The sequence below is a fragment of the Haliaeetus albicilla genome, chromosome 7, assembly GCF_947461875.1.
Source record: "Haliaeetus albicilla chromosome 7, bHalAlb1.1, whole genome shotgun sequence".
NCBI lineage: Eukaryota > Metazoa > Chordata > Aves > Accipitriformes > Accipitridae > Haliaeetus > Haliaeetus albicilla.
The window spans coordinates 44,335,461-44,349,505 of record NC_091489.1 but is presented as its reverse complement, the minus strand read 5'-3'; the positions used below and the strand labels follow the sequence as shown (position 1 = coordinate 44,349,505).

At 51.4% G+C, this 14,045-nt stretch overlaps 1 protein-coding gene across 3 annotated transcripts in view; it reads left to right on the top strand.

Annotated features, from left to right (window-relative positions):
• The window catches only part of LOC138686197 (protein CEPU-1), a 350,752-nt gene that overhangs the window by 173,638 nt on the left and 163,069 nt on the right, over positions 1 to 14,045 (top strand). The window contains exon 1 of one of the 3 annotated variants that reach the window (XM_069788163.1): positions 6,154 to 6,238. The exons of the other annotated variants lie outside the window; for them this stretch is intronic. The gene's annotated coding sequence lies outside the window, so the exon portion shown is untranslated. Of the gene's footprint in view, positions 1 to 6,153; positions 6,239 to 14,045 lie in introns of those variants that run through there. 3 annotated transcript variants of the gene reach the window in all.

Below are 14,045 nucleotides of genomic sequence, written 5' to 3'. Positions count from 1 at the left end.
GGTGGGGTCCCCTTTGACCGAGGTTGAAAGCAATAAGGTTTTGTTTGTCCGTACCATTTATCCCATCCATTTCAGCCATACGTGGCAGGGGACGCCTCTGGCAATGCGCCCCTTTGAACTCTGCAGTCTCTAATTCGCTGCAGACACCTGGCTGCTCCTGAAATATGTATGGGGGGAAAAAAAGGGAACCCTGTTAGGAGCTGCATTTTACAACAGGTTGCACCAAACCCCTGGATTTAGCTCTCCTTGAACTTGAAGTTGGCAATAATTGAAGACCAGATTTTGCAGCTGCTGTTCTGACATGATATTGCTGCTGGGTGTTATGAAAACCACTAGAGCTAGAAACTGGTGCTACATACTCTTCTTGGAGTTTTAGCTTTCAAACATGTGAAGCATCAATCTCTAGCTAGCGGCTCATGAGCTATCAGCTCCTACGATCAAGTGGAAAAGAGTATTTCAAAAGTGCTTAGTTACTGGAACAGTACAAATGCTTTCTGGACCAGCAAATGCTTCCATGTATTGGTCCCGGACCATGATTAGGAAGATAAAAATCTGGTCCCTGAGAAGGTACTCTGCCTGGCTGCTCTTATTGCAGAAATGTCAAAATAAACAGGAGGATGAGGAGGCATGCAGGGCCTCTGGGGTCACTTAGCTCGTCCGATGGGGCTGCTTCCAGGTGTGTTGGGGCACATTGATTTTATTTTTATTCTACCTAGTGGCAAATAAGTAATTTTCTCTCTTGATCTTTTAATATGAAATATTTGTTCTTGAATCTATGAATAGGCTGATAGTCCTCATCGTAAGGATTTATCTTCAAGGCTTAGGGCCATTCAAGCTATACTTGAAATTTTTAGAGACATCGACGATCTTTGGGGTAGGTAGGGGCTCAGGCATATTCTTGGGTCTAATTAGAAAGCGTGGAAGGTTTATTACTCCATATTTGATGTGCCAGCACCGTAATTGGACTATCTTAATTGAGTGACCCTGATCCACATGCTTGAGTGCAAAGACAGTGTTGGTGTGGCTTGAGCTATAGCCCAGCTCTACCTGCCCAGCCTCTAGAAGTCCACCATACAGTCCTACATTGAGTAAGCATTGCTGCAAGCATTGCTTTTATATACTTAAGCACACCTCATACCCTTTGTTCGTGATACTGCTATCGAAACTACCAGGTACGCCACGCAACTGATGTGATTTTACCTATTTTAATGAGAATTGTGGGCTCGAACCCCGCAGGATGATGCTTTGGGGGGTGAGGATTGTTGCCGTCTGTTTTAACGAGAGCTGGGTAGCGCGTGTGTTTTTGAACGTCGTATTCAGTATGCGTGGTGAAGAACCACATTTTATTGCATTGCTGGCTGTTGGGGAGCTGTGCTATTTCCTTGCGTAACTGTGGTGTTCAAGAGCAAAGAAGCTTGTAGCCTTTTGCTTTGAAAAGTTGGGTGGCTGCAGCTTGGGCAAAGAGAGCCTTTGCTTGCTGGCAGGTGAGTGATGGTGTCAGGCCAGATTTGGTGGCAGGAGCAAGCAAAACTCCTCCGGGGACCCGTTTCCTACCAACGGTTTGGGATCCACAGCAAGGTTGTCTCAACCTCGCCCCTAAAATGACCCCCCAGTCGCCGGCACTGTCAGGGTTGAATTTCCACGTGTGACGTCACTGCACATTAGCTTGATTTATCTTGAAATGATGTAAAAGGTCGGGATGTTTGAAATTGAAACCATCTCCATTCACAGTCCATTTTCCATAAGCCGTTTTACTGGTGATGTGACATGATATCAATAACAATGAGGTTTCTCGCTGCCTGCTATAGTTGTTTATGGAAAGGAGTTTCAGAAAACATATTATTATAGAGAATAATGGATGGGCTGTAGGGAGACAAGGAAATAATTGCATTGAGGGGGCTTGAAAACATCATAAAGCCAAGAATGGAGTTTGGTTGGACTCTCATGTCACAAGGTCCCTAGGACTAAACTAATTCTCCATAAATCTGTGCAGCCCATTTAGGCTTACGGGCTTTCTTTTCTTCCCTTCTCTACTAGATTTGTTTTTTCCCCCTTCTTTTCTTTTGAAGAAACACCACAGAGGAGATTGAAGTGAATAAAACCCACCCAGTCCACAATTATGGTGATTAATTATCCATTTGTATTTTGTTAGCACCTCTGGATTCTCTGTCAGGGGGCTGAGAATCATCCAAGCGCAGAAAAGAAAAACATGCATCCTTATTCTAAGGATCTTGAAGCTTTGTTTAAAAAATTTTTTTTTCTTTTTTTAAAAAACAACTAAAGAATTAAAAGGGAAAGAAAAGGAGCCGCTACAGAGTTGACATGCAGATCAGAAATGTTGCCAGCACTCTGGCTGCTAAAACCACCTGCCTTTTGCTCTGATTTGAACGTCTGCCACTGTTGGGAAGAGCCGAAGCTGGTAAAGCCGTTAATTTATAAGCAGAGCCCGTTTGAAGTAGGTTGTAAAAAACAAGTCTCTTCCTCTCAGGTGCTGGGGTAGGAGGGTGATGAGAGGGCAGGATGAGATCCTCAGTGTGCCGGTGCTGCTTTCAGGGGACTTTTTGATCCAACCAGGCATGAAGTTGGAAGGAGTTGGGCATCTCGGTCTGTCCCCAGCCGCTCCTGCCTGCTGATGGTGCCCACCACCCCGGGCTGCCCGTGGGGGGAACCGCATTCTCAGCCCTGAGAAACACAGGGGAGAGCAAACATCTTCCTGAAGTTGGCCTGAATATTTCCCCTCCAGTGGTCCTCCCGTTGGAAGTTGCAAATAGATATATCACAAAAGACCCATTGACTGGCCATTTCACAGAGAAATTTTCCCTCTATTTTCCAGTCAATCATTCCCCCCGGCCCTGTAATTTTTATTTGCATTACATCAGTTTGGGGGAAGATTCAGAAAATCAGGACTTAGACTAGTTCTTTCACAGGTTGGATGAAAGGGCCTTTTCTGCCTCGTGTGGGGGTGGGTTGTTTGTTCAGACTTCCAGGGTCTGGGAATAAAAAAACCCACGAGCCTGGAAGCATAGCGTTATAATTATCATAGGATTAAATCGCAGGATTAAATCGGTGGGAGCTGGTGGTTACTCATCCATGGGCTTCCTGGGATCCGGGGTCAAAGTCAGGATGGATGGGACAATTTATATGCCCCGGACATGCCGGTTGCGTCATGTTTCAACCCTGTTTTTTTCTGCGTTCGTGGGGTTAGCGTCCTCCGTTAGCGCAATAAAGACTCGCGCTGGTTTTGCTCTGTGATAGCTGCTGAAACCTGTGATGAGTTTTCAGGGGGGTCTGCACACCTACACAGCTCCAAAAGATTCCCTCTGCTGGGAATCGCTCCACACACTCACCTAACCTCAGCAGTGCTCTGTGCTATAGTGCTGGGTGAATAATGGCTTTTTTAATTATTTTTCACAGCTTGGTTGGTGGCCAGAGCAAAGAAATAACATAGGCTTGGGGTCACCTCGAAGAAAAGTAGGGAGTTGTTTTGTTTTGTTTTGTTTTCAATAGCGTAAAACCAGTGTTTCTGTCAAATCATAATGAAACAGTTTATGCAAACCTGAAAATAAACCCATATGCTTCACTTACGTAGCCTTTTTTTAACCTTTATATAAATGTCAATTTTTTGGAATGACAATGACATTTCAAGTGAGAGATTGAAATGTAACACGCAAGAAACATCACCACGAGATGTTTTGACTTCTCTTCAGCTCCCTCCTCTCCCCGTTCTATTTATTTTCTGCAAAAACTGTTCGCTAAACCTGACTTGAATCCACAGATAGTTTCGGTTCCTGAAAATGACGTTTTTTTCTAGCAAACACACTGTCAGTTGAACACAACAACAACAACAACAACAACAAAATCCTACAGGCCTTGCTCACCCCTTGGTGCCAGCCCCAGCCCTGTGCTTTTCAGCACGTCTTGTTGCTCAAAAGCATTTGGGCTGGGAAAATCCTGTCTGAGGGACACAGGGGTCTTTTTGACTCCTCTCTGGCACACAGACCTTTTGCTTTTCCCTCTTTGCAGCCCTTAAATCTTGCATTTCTGGCCAAATACTGCGCTTTGGTGGCTGTCTGCAAGGTTGGAGGAGAGCGTTTCGGGGCTTGGTCGCCATCCTAGCTGATGCAGTGCATCGACTGGGCTCCTCTGCAATCGAAAGCGAGATCCGAAGCCAGAAAGCAGAGTGTATTTATCGCGTCTCGGTGGCACCAAAGAAGAGCTATGCGTTAGCATCGTTATCGCCGGTCTCCCCGTGGATTAACGGAGGCGCGGGTCAGCCAAGTGACATCCGCAGCCTTATGTGAGATGAGTCGGTAGCAGGAACAAGATGCAGGCTCTGACTCAGGAGAGCGATGAAGTGCAAACCTTGAGTATTTCATCAGTCAGGCTATTGCTTAACTACTGGCTTACAAATCAGTCCGTGCCCACGTGCTTTCCTGAGTCACAGTCTAGGAGGGGAAAAAAACGCTGCTCCTCAGCGTCTCCATCCGAAGTGTCCTCCTTCACCCCCTTTTTCTTCTGCCTCCGACGGTGTTGTGAAATAAAGGCTTCACTTTGCTTTCAGTCATTTGAAGGAGGAGACAAATCAAGCCTTCGCAGTGCTGCTTTGCTTCTGTTTCACCCCAAACAGCGCGTGGTTTTTCTGCCCACCTGGGGAACTCGCTGCTGCGGGAGGGTCCCGGGGGAGCACGGATGCCCCCGTCCCCCGCTGCTGTGCGGGTTGGGAACGCAGGGCAGGGTGAAACCACGTCGCTCGCTGTGTCTGGTGCGAGCGCTCAACCTTATTTACAGCAGGGGAAAATTAATGGGAGCCAGCTTTCGAAGGTAGATTATTTCATTATCATCGTAATTGGTACTTATAATTAGTTGTTACTCTGGCGTGTGATGTGCCCTGAGCACTGTGGCCGCAAAGTGCAGGAGCAAAAAGGAAAGGCTATTTTTCAATTTTTTTTTTTAATTATTAATTATGACTGCTGTTTATTTTGTTGGATATTTACATACTTGCTATTTCAATCAAGTAACCTCAGCTTGTTTCGCTTTGCAGTAGGCAGATGGTAGAGCTTTGCCTGGCCTGGCTCTGCTTCAGGTTCGGCTCTGCCTCCTGCCCTTCGGTCAGTTGTGCCTCCGTTTGCCCGCGAGCAAATTGGGAATACCTCTGCCTGCCTTGCTCTGGGCCGGGGCCGGGCATTGCAGAAAAACTCGGTGACGTTGTTACTAAATTGCTGCAAAGCCTTAGGTGAGGATTCGAAGATGCACCGCTGCTTTTCCCAGTGGGGACAGGTGAGGGGGGACCCCGGCACCGCCGGGAGCCCGGGCATCTTGCTAGAGGACAGAAGCCTCTTGTCAAAGCCAAATCACCCTGGAAAGCCCCCAGATATTTGCCGGCTGCCCGCTCCGAGTCAGGCAAAGGGCCTCCTTTGTGGTGCGTCAGCCTTTCCACTGCCGAAACAATAAATGGCCTTATCCTCGTTAGCTGACGCAACCTAACAAAGCGCCATTGATTTTGGTAGGTGCTTCATCAGTGACAGGGATGCGAGGGACGGGGTTTACGACCCCACCGGCTTTTCCAGGCATCCGCGTACATGCGGTTGGGTTTTAATGAGCGCTTTGGGCCGCAAAGTGGGTCAGCACTCTCAATCTGCTCTGGCTTGCCACCCCCCCTACCCCCCCCCCAGCCTGCCTCCCTCTTGCAGCAGAGACCCGAGGAACTCGCCGCACGGTGGCACAAGGTCCCGCATCCCCGGGGCTGGTCCCGGCTGGGGATGGAGGGGGACAGGGAGGCGGGGGGGGGGGGGGATTTGGCCGTGCGGGAGGGGGTCCTGCTGAGACACGGGGCTGTAACCTGCTGATGTGGCTCCCCACGGATCCATGAGCTTTGTGCAAATGGCAGTCGTGGTGCGCTTTGAAGCCTGAAACCTTGAGCACTTCAAACAGGCAGAGGACAGGCAGATGATGTATGGGAAATTAATATCTAACAGGGCTAAAAATTGTTCTCAATGTCGCCCTAACTCCCCTGCCCAGCTGAGCTCTCTGTACTTTTATCCCATCCAGAGCATTTAGCACAAAGGGACCCCTTACACCCTTAATTTTCTAAAACACAAAGCCTTCCATTTCACTGCATCCAGCCGAAACGTTCCCCTTTTCTCTCCCATTTTCCGGCTCTCTTTTGAAACCCTCCTCTCCCTTGCCGCAGCCTCTCAGGGGACAAACAGAAACCAGCAAAGTTTGGAAAGGAGAGCAGGTCGGTAACCCTTTTGCGGCCGGTTTGGTGCAGGGAGGGCAGCGAGCGGCATCCTACGCCCCAGCTTGTGCATCAGCGTTTGCGTAAGCAAAGACCTGCCGGCACAACAGGCACGTTTAGCACCGGTCAGTGCACGGCAGCGGATTTGTAACTGGAAATCAGGATGCTTGAAATCTCATTTATGTCGCAGTAGGGGGAAAGCAAGCGAGAGCTGCCTCTCTGCCGGCATAGAGCAGAGCATCCCGGCAGAGCTCTTTGCGTGGCGGGGGCTGTAGGGCTGGGGAGGGAGGATGGTTTCAACATCGGGGCACCAGCCCGAGCCCAGGGGTAGCTGGGTTCACCCTGCCCTGCCCTCGGCTTTCGGCGTCACATTGCTCGCCCATCTCTGGGGTTTGCAGCCTGTCTCCTTATCAGCGGTGGGGAGATGAGTTCAGGGAGGATTGGTGCATGCCAGGTGGGAATGGTGTGGGCTGGAGTGAGCCTGGCATTTCATACCCCGGCCCTGCGTGGACGGGGTGTGCCGGAGATTAGCAGGGCTGGGTGGAAAAAAACCCCAAACAACAAACAAAACAGAAGACAAGTGATGTTTCAAAATACCGCCAAGCAGGTTTTCCCAGGCTGATTTGCCGGCCCTCGTTTCTGGGCCACTGCAAAAACGTGGAAGGAAAAATACTTCTTTAGCGCTGGCAGGTTAGAGCTGGGTGTTTTCTGGATGGTCTCCCAGGGGCACCCCTGTGCCGAGCCGCAACCAGGGCTCTGATAAATGGGCTGCCTCCAGCGGGGCCGAGCACCGCCCGCCCGTGTTGGCTTCGAGAGGTGGCTACAAAGCAGGATGGTGCCGGGAGCCAGAGCCCTTGCCAGGGTGTCAGGCCCCCATACTGTGATCCCTGGGAGAGCCGGGTCCCATCGAGCTGGGGTTGCAACTCATCTGTAAACACATCTAAAGCTCCCGGGGCTGGCGTGCCGGCGTTGTGAAACGGGGAAGGATGGGATCGTCTATGCCGTGCCGGCTTCCTGGCATCCAGCTTTGCCTGGGGCCTTTGATTGCTGCATTTTTATTAACGCAAATCCAAGAGGGCTTGCAGAGGTGTGTGGGTGCACAGGGCACGTGTGCTGTTCCCCCTCCCCGGTGCCCCAGAGCCCAGCTGCTGGGGCTGCGAATGGGCTTGGGCTGGGGATGCCGATCCTGGAAGGTGACCCTCGTCTCCGCAGCTGCTAGAAGCAGGCAGGAATCGCGCCCGGAGCCCGGCTGGTGCAAGGGCTGGGCATTTTCGGAACGACTCCCGGGTATATACGTGGGGCTTTTTGGGGTGCTCGGAGCCTCCGTGTGCCATACGGGGTAGCACCACAGTATGTTTGGGTCCGAAGCGTGCTCTGGGAGCGCAAGACCAGAGTCGCAGGGGTGCGTGGGATGTGGCTTTGTAGGGTGGTGCCTACTTGTCATGCTATTCCTCTGCATTGGAGTGAAACTCAGTGGTTTTCACCTTTTGCTGCTTCTCAGCAGCCCCTGGAGAGCCCCTATTAGCGATACTGGAGGTCTGACGTATCCTGCTGGATGCGAGCTGGGATGTGTCGCTTACCAGCCTCCCCCAGCCTCCCCAGGGACAGCTTAATCTGACCCCAAAGGGTGTCTTTTTAAGCAGGTGCAGATAGCAGGCTCCTGTCCCTGGCCGTGGCATCCAGAGCAAGGCGGCGTGGAGCCTGACATCTGTCAGCCGTTGCAGATCTGTATTTCCCTGCGAGACAGCAGGAACCAGCGGCTCGCGAGCTGTCCCCGCAAAGCTGGGATGCCTTCCATCGCCGGAGGGCCTGATCCTCAGCTGGTGTAAGCTGGCACCGTGTCACCGAGCAAATGGACCAGCTGCTCGGTCGGTGGATGTTGATGCCCGTCCCCGAGCAGCCAAGCCCGCTGCACTGCTCTGCAGCTGAGGGCCAGTTTGAACTGCTCTCCTCTCGCTCCCTCCTACTCTTTTCCTCACTTCTCCCTTTTAATTCTCTCCCCGTCTGTTCATCCCTCTCCCCTTCTGTTCATCCCTCTCTATTCTCGAGTCATCCTTCTTTTTCTCCATGAAGACAGCTAAGGGGAGGAGGGGGGAGGAGAGGAGAAAAGCGATCCAACTCGATAGGTTTTTCCAATAACCTTCCCTAAAACCTCACCAGGTTACATTACGCTCTAATAGACTTTAAGCCAATCTGCCTAATGCCACTGCAAAGGTCAATTAAATTCACCCTAAAAAATTTACTCCTGGCTCATTATACATTTGGAAGAAGAATTAGAAGCACAGGCTGCCCCAGAGGTTTCTGATCTTTTCCTAATGGAAGAAAAAGAAAGAAAACCACCACCAAAAAACCCCACCAACTTTAAAAGAATGTTTTCCTGGTCCATTGGAGAGAGTAGCGTAGAGCTGAGCACCTCCTGATAGCAAAGATGAGGAGAAGGAGAGATGGGCGATGCAATGTCTCAGCAAGGTCATTTACACCCAGCAGAAGAATTTGATAAGTCGGACTCTCGGCCAAGCATTTGGGTGAGAGCTTTGACCTTGCATCCGTGCCCGGCCCTGGTTGCAGGGTGCCATGGGTGGCTCGGCTTCGCCCTCCTGCCAAGGCAGCACCGACGTTGATTACTCGCTCTGCGACTTGCCGGGCCGGTTGCGACTGCGCGGCACCGACCCCGCATGCTTGCAGCCCACCCGTGGAATAATTACACCGGCAGCGTGCCGCGCCTGTAGGGACTCGCAGGCTGCATGCTGGCAGAAAAGGAGGCAAAATTAATCAAGTGAATGATTAATTGCAAATTGTGACCCAGGTTGCTGTAAGCGACAAGTTTGGAGGGATGTTCAGGCTGAAGATGCTCCGTGTGAGATGCCTTTAGGGAGCCCGAGAGGTTTTTGTTTGGGGTTTTTCTTGAGAGCATGGTTGAGAGGGCTCTTTAAACCCCTGTACCTTTGAGCACTCACAGTCACTTATTGTTTATCAGATTTTCATCCTCTTTTCTAATGTGTAGATCCAGCCAGGTGCAGGACAGAAATAAACGCAAACGTGCTCGCTAGTCCTTTGAGCACCCAGCTGTGGTGGCATGAGAAACTGCTATCCATAGTGCCCAGGACTGTGCTGATTTTGAATCACTGTCAATGTTGCCTAGGTTTGTGTTACTTTTGAATTGGGTTTTGAATTTTGAATTGGGTTTTGAATTTGAATTTGGTTTCCTGCCATGGAAATGGAGTTCCGCGGTGGGGAGAAGGAGGGTACGTTGGCTGGCCCCGTTTGCAGCGCACCTCTCCGAAAGTTTGCTAGATGAGAATATAAACCACTAAGAACCAGCAAAGGTGCCTGGAAATGAAATGAAGTGAATCATGGCCAATAAAAGCGCAAGCGCGCTTTTGTCATAATTGACACGTTCCCATGGGAAGTTTAAATTTCAACAAAACGGCATTTCTGACCAAACATCCCCCTTCCCTCCATTTGCACAGGGGTTAAATGGCCTGGGGTGGTTGGCCGAAACCGTCTCTCAGGACTGAACGTGTAACTTCCACTGGTGCAAAGATGCCGTTCCTGATAAATACGAAGGCTGAGGTTCACCACACCCAGGCTTAGTCGCTTAAATTGTAGGAGTTGAGTCTAACCTGGTCATCTGTGGTCCTCCCGGAGAGGACAAGTCCATCCTGTCCTGAAGCAGGTGGCTAAAGGATGTGGGATACCTGGACACCATCTCTCTCCTCTTGGCTGGATGGGAAGCCTAGTGTAGCTACCGTAATGTGGACCAGGTTGCAATTCCAGTCTGAGCTGTTGCCTTTTTCCAAGAAGCTGCTGGGAGTTTTCCTGCAGAGAGATTTTTTTGGCATGGGGAAAAGCTTCAGGGAAACTAAGAGACTGGGCATAACTCCCTTCAGTTTGTCTTTAATTACAGCTAGGGAAGAGGTGGTAATTACAACACACCCTTCCCTTGCAAAGATCCTCAGGTGAAATCAGTGCTCGGAAATATGCATACTAATCAGGAGCATGTTTTTTTGCCAGGGTTGCTGTTGTGTTGGTTGGGACTGAGCAGAGCGAGGCTGCCCAGATGGCAAACAGGATCGTGTCTGGCAGAGGAGGCTTTGTGGAGCAGCTAGGACAGGGAAAGCTGTTCTCTCCCTCTTGCTACGGGTATTAGGTGGGAGCTGGGGACAGCGGTATGGTGCTTGCAATGTCAATTATTAGCGTGTTTAGTAAATTACCTAGTAAATTGGCCCTTAAAATTTCCAACTGCGTGTCCTCTCTTGCACTCCAAGCCTGCAGCTGAGTTGTTTACACTCTTTCAGCAGGGAAGATGGATCAGCTCTGTCTCAGCTTCTGGACGTCTTGCAGAGAGGAACCTGAGCTGATCCTGCACGCCGCTGCCGAGCTGGGAGATGGAGGGAGGGTCGGTCATGCCCATGAGCGCAGGAGCCCTCTCCTTGGCCCAAGTTAAAGCCAAAAGAGCCGTGACGGGGAAGGTGGACCCCAGGAGCCCGTGTGTTCTTGCCATACGCATGTGTCCACGGGTTCCCAGCAGGTTCGCTGCTGTTTGTGCGTGCGAGAGCATCTCCCACGGTTCGCCTGATTGCTTTCCCTCTGTGTGCTTCTTCTTGGCGAGGGCTGTGCTTGGTGTGGCGAAGAACCGCCGGCACGGGGTGGGGATGCGCTTGTCCTCCTTTTCTCACAACAGCAGGCTGAGGGAATGACTGGTAAAACAGAAAGGCAGGTATCCATGCCACGGGGAGGGGGAAGGGTGCTCTGTCTGGTGCCTGAGATGGGTGAGCCAGTGCTGGAGAGACTTGGCCATGGTCTACCGGCCGCAGTCTGCTCCATAAGCCAACCTGGAGAATTTACCTCCCTCAGTATCTCTACCTGTGACTGAGTAAATAGCTGAGAGATCATTGCGAATGAGCCTTAGGTGACGCTTCCCAGCAAGGGCAACCCTTCTTGATGGGGCTTGATGCTTTGCCCCTTGCTAGACTCGTTTCAAAGCTCTGGGGGAGTGCAACGAGGGTGATGGCAGGTCTGCTTGGCAGAAAAGCTGGTCCTGTGTGCTTTTGGGCTAAAGCCACTCAGGGTCTGCCCTTGGGACTTGCCCTTTGGGGTCAGGAGAGCATTGAGGTGAAGATTTGGGTTTGGCTGGGACTGATCCCAGGCTGGAGACCTTTCCTCCCCCATCTCTCTGGTTCTGCTAGCTGGAATGTTCACGGTCTGTTTTCCATTGCAAGGCATATTTTCCCTTCTGTGCATTTCCAACTCTCCTTTTGCCTTTTCATGTGTACTGTAAAGGTCAGCCCATATCTGGAACATGCTTTAAATTTGCACAGAGAGCAGGGGCCAGGAAGAGAGGGGAGGGTAGTGCTGTAGCATCTCCAGCCCTTGCAGATGGAGGTTTGCTGCTTTTTTTTGCTACTTCTATGAAGGGATTGCATACAGGACCGCACAAAGGCCCCCAGACCCACCCGGAACGTGAGGAAACAGCAGAAGCCCCCCAAAGCACTGTAAGCCCGCCGGCTGTCGCGAGCTGCCGTCCCTCCGCCAGCCTCAGCTTTTTTGGGGCTACATCAGCCTCGTCCTTCCTCTCTCCCCGGGGGGAGGATGCTCACCTCTGCCAGCCCGCTGCTGTCAGCTGAACCACCAGCCGCCGCCTCCTCCATGCCCCGCTGCGCTGGGCATGACCCGCTCCCCCTTCCCGCCCGCCGCATCCTGCATCCCTTGCACTTTTCCCGTGAGTGCAGGGAGACGTTTCGGCGCAGGTTGGCAGGCTCAGCGCCGTGCCCCCCTCTCGTCTCCACGTCAGGCCCTTACCTTGCCTGTCAGCCGCTGCCTCTTCTCGCCGGGACCTAATGCTGCTTCATTTCTGTTTTAATTTTGCTCTGGTTTCGCGACAGCCACCGGCAGGTCAGGAGTTACAGAAAGGTTATTGGTGAGTGATGGGTATTGACATCCTTAACAGCGCCCTGACCCCATCAGTCTCACTCTGTTCTTCTTTTTCCTTACACTTGCCCTGTTTTTTTTTTTTTTTTAAATTGGCCTTTTTCATGCATAAAGCTTGCTTCATCAGATTTTTACCTAAAGCCGTGGCTGGTGAAGCAGAGGGAAGCACTGACTTCCTCTGGCTGAGTATAGGCACCGAGGGAAGTTTTCATCTTCTGATTATTTTGCTATCCCAGAAACCTCACGTGCTACTTTTTTCCTAACTTTCTCTCCTCTCGTTTCCCTGATCTGCCAACACATCTTTCCAAATGCCCACCTGTGTTGTCTTGCTCGTGCCCGGGGCTGCGGTAGCATCAGGGGGCTCTCACGAGCAACCGGCTCCCCTCATGCAGAGGCCAGGCTCCTCGCTGGAGGCTCAGCATCAGGAATAAACTCATCCCTGCTCCCATTCCCCAGCCCAGCCCCATGGTCCAGTGGGTGCCCTCTGCAAACAGCTGCTCTGCAAGGTGCAGAGCTTGCCCAGCAGTGTGCACTGGGCTGTAAAGCACAGCGGTTCGGGTGCAGCCTGCGATGCTCAGGAGGAGTTTGGGAGGGGGAGGCAGCATTTCTACCCAGTAATTTAAAAAAAAAAAAAAAAAGAAAAAAAAAAAAGAAAAAAAATCCTTCTTTAATAGGTGTTGATGATATATCCCAGTGTTTTCCCTTGATTGAGGCATGGTGCGGTGCCCAGCTCGGTGGGGTCCGCTCCGTGGTGCACCTCGTAAACCCCCAGCCGCTTCAGTGCCGGGGCCGCGGTGAATAGCTGCTCCCCGATGGGCAGATAAATACAGGCCAGCAGCTCCCGGGCCTGGCAGCCCATCATTGCTTCATCTGGAAGGATATAAACCTCTGCACAGGCTATTTGGAAATACGGCAAAGCTCATTTTAAGTGCGTCTTATCTCCCCATTGAGAAGCTTCTGTGGCTTAGCAAGGCTGGGTTTGCCTCCCTCCTGCAGCTTGTCCGCGTCTCTGCTCCCCATCCCAGCGATCTCCTTCCTTCGATCCCACGATAAGCTGGCGTGACGTTATCAGATGCTTCAGCACTAAAACTCTCGGCACGCAAACTTTTTTTGCTTTATTGTTGCATCCATAAAACTGGCTGGGAAAACTGCTGAAGCAGTAACCCTGCTTGGTTTTAAAGGCAGCTGCAAATCAGCCCCACTCTCTGGTGCAGCACTGAGCCGTTTTTACGAGCCCTAATTAAACAGGATCTGCCCTGTGGTCTACCTTCCACCCAGCCCATCTGAGGGATGGGATTTAACTGCCGGGGTTATGTTTCTGCGTCCGTGGGCTTTGGTCCCTCTGCAAATGAACTGCAATCGGATGGTGAAAGGATTAAGGTGAACAGAAACAGCCCATGTAAAGCTGTACGTCACCCGTGTGTTTCTGCAAGGCTCTTAGCCGGAGAATGCGGGTTGGGGACCGAGTCAACCAATTCTGGGGTTGGGGAAGGAACGTCTAACGCCATTTTGTGACCCTGGAAAATGGGGATGGGCATTAAATATAGGGAATATTCATTTTGGAGTGAGCACCTCTCGCATGTGGGAGGGCTGTCGAGGCTCCTGGGTACTGCTGCCTGTAAAGTATCAGGGCAGAATGGTTTCTCGGTAGCTTCAGGCTGCCTTGAGCCGAGGTGGTCCTCGGAAGGGTACGTGCACGGGCTGTCCATTTGCTTGTTTTGCCACAGAAAACTTTTCAGGGTTTGCTTCTCCTGATGTTTCTCCGTGGTGGCAGGAGGTGCAGCTCGGTCCCTCTGCATGTCCCCCTGCCCCAGGGGCTGAGCGGGGAGGGGAAATACCGGCTACGAGAGAAACATCACCGTCCTGCCGGGTGAGG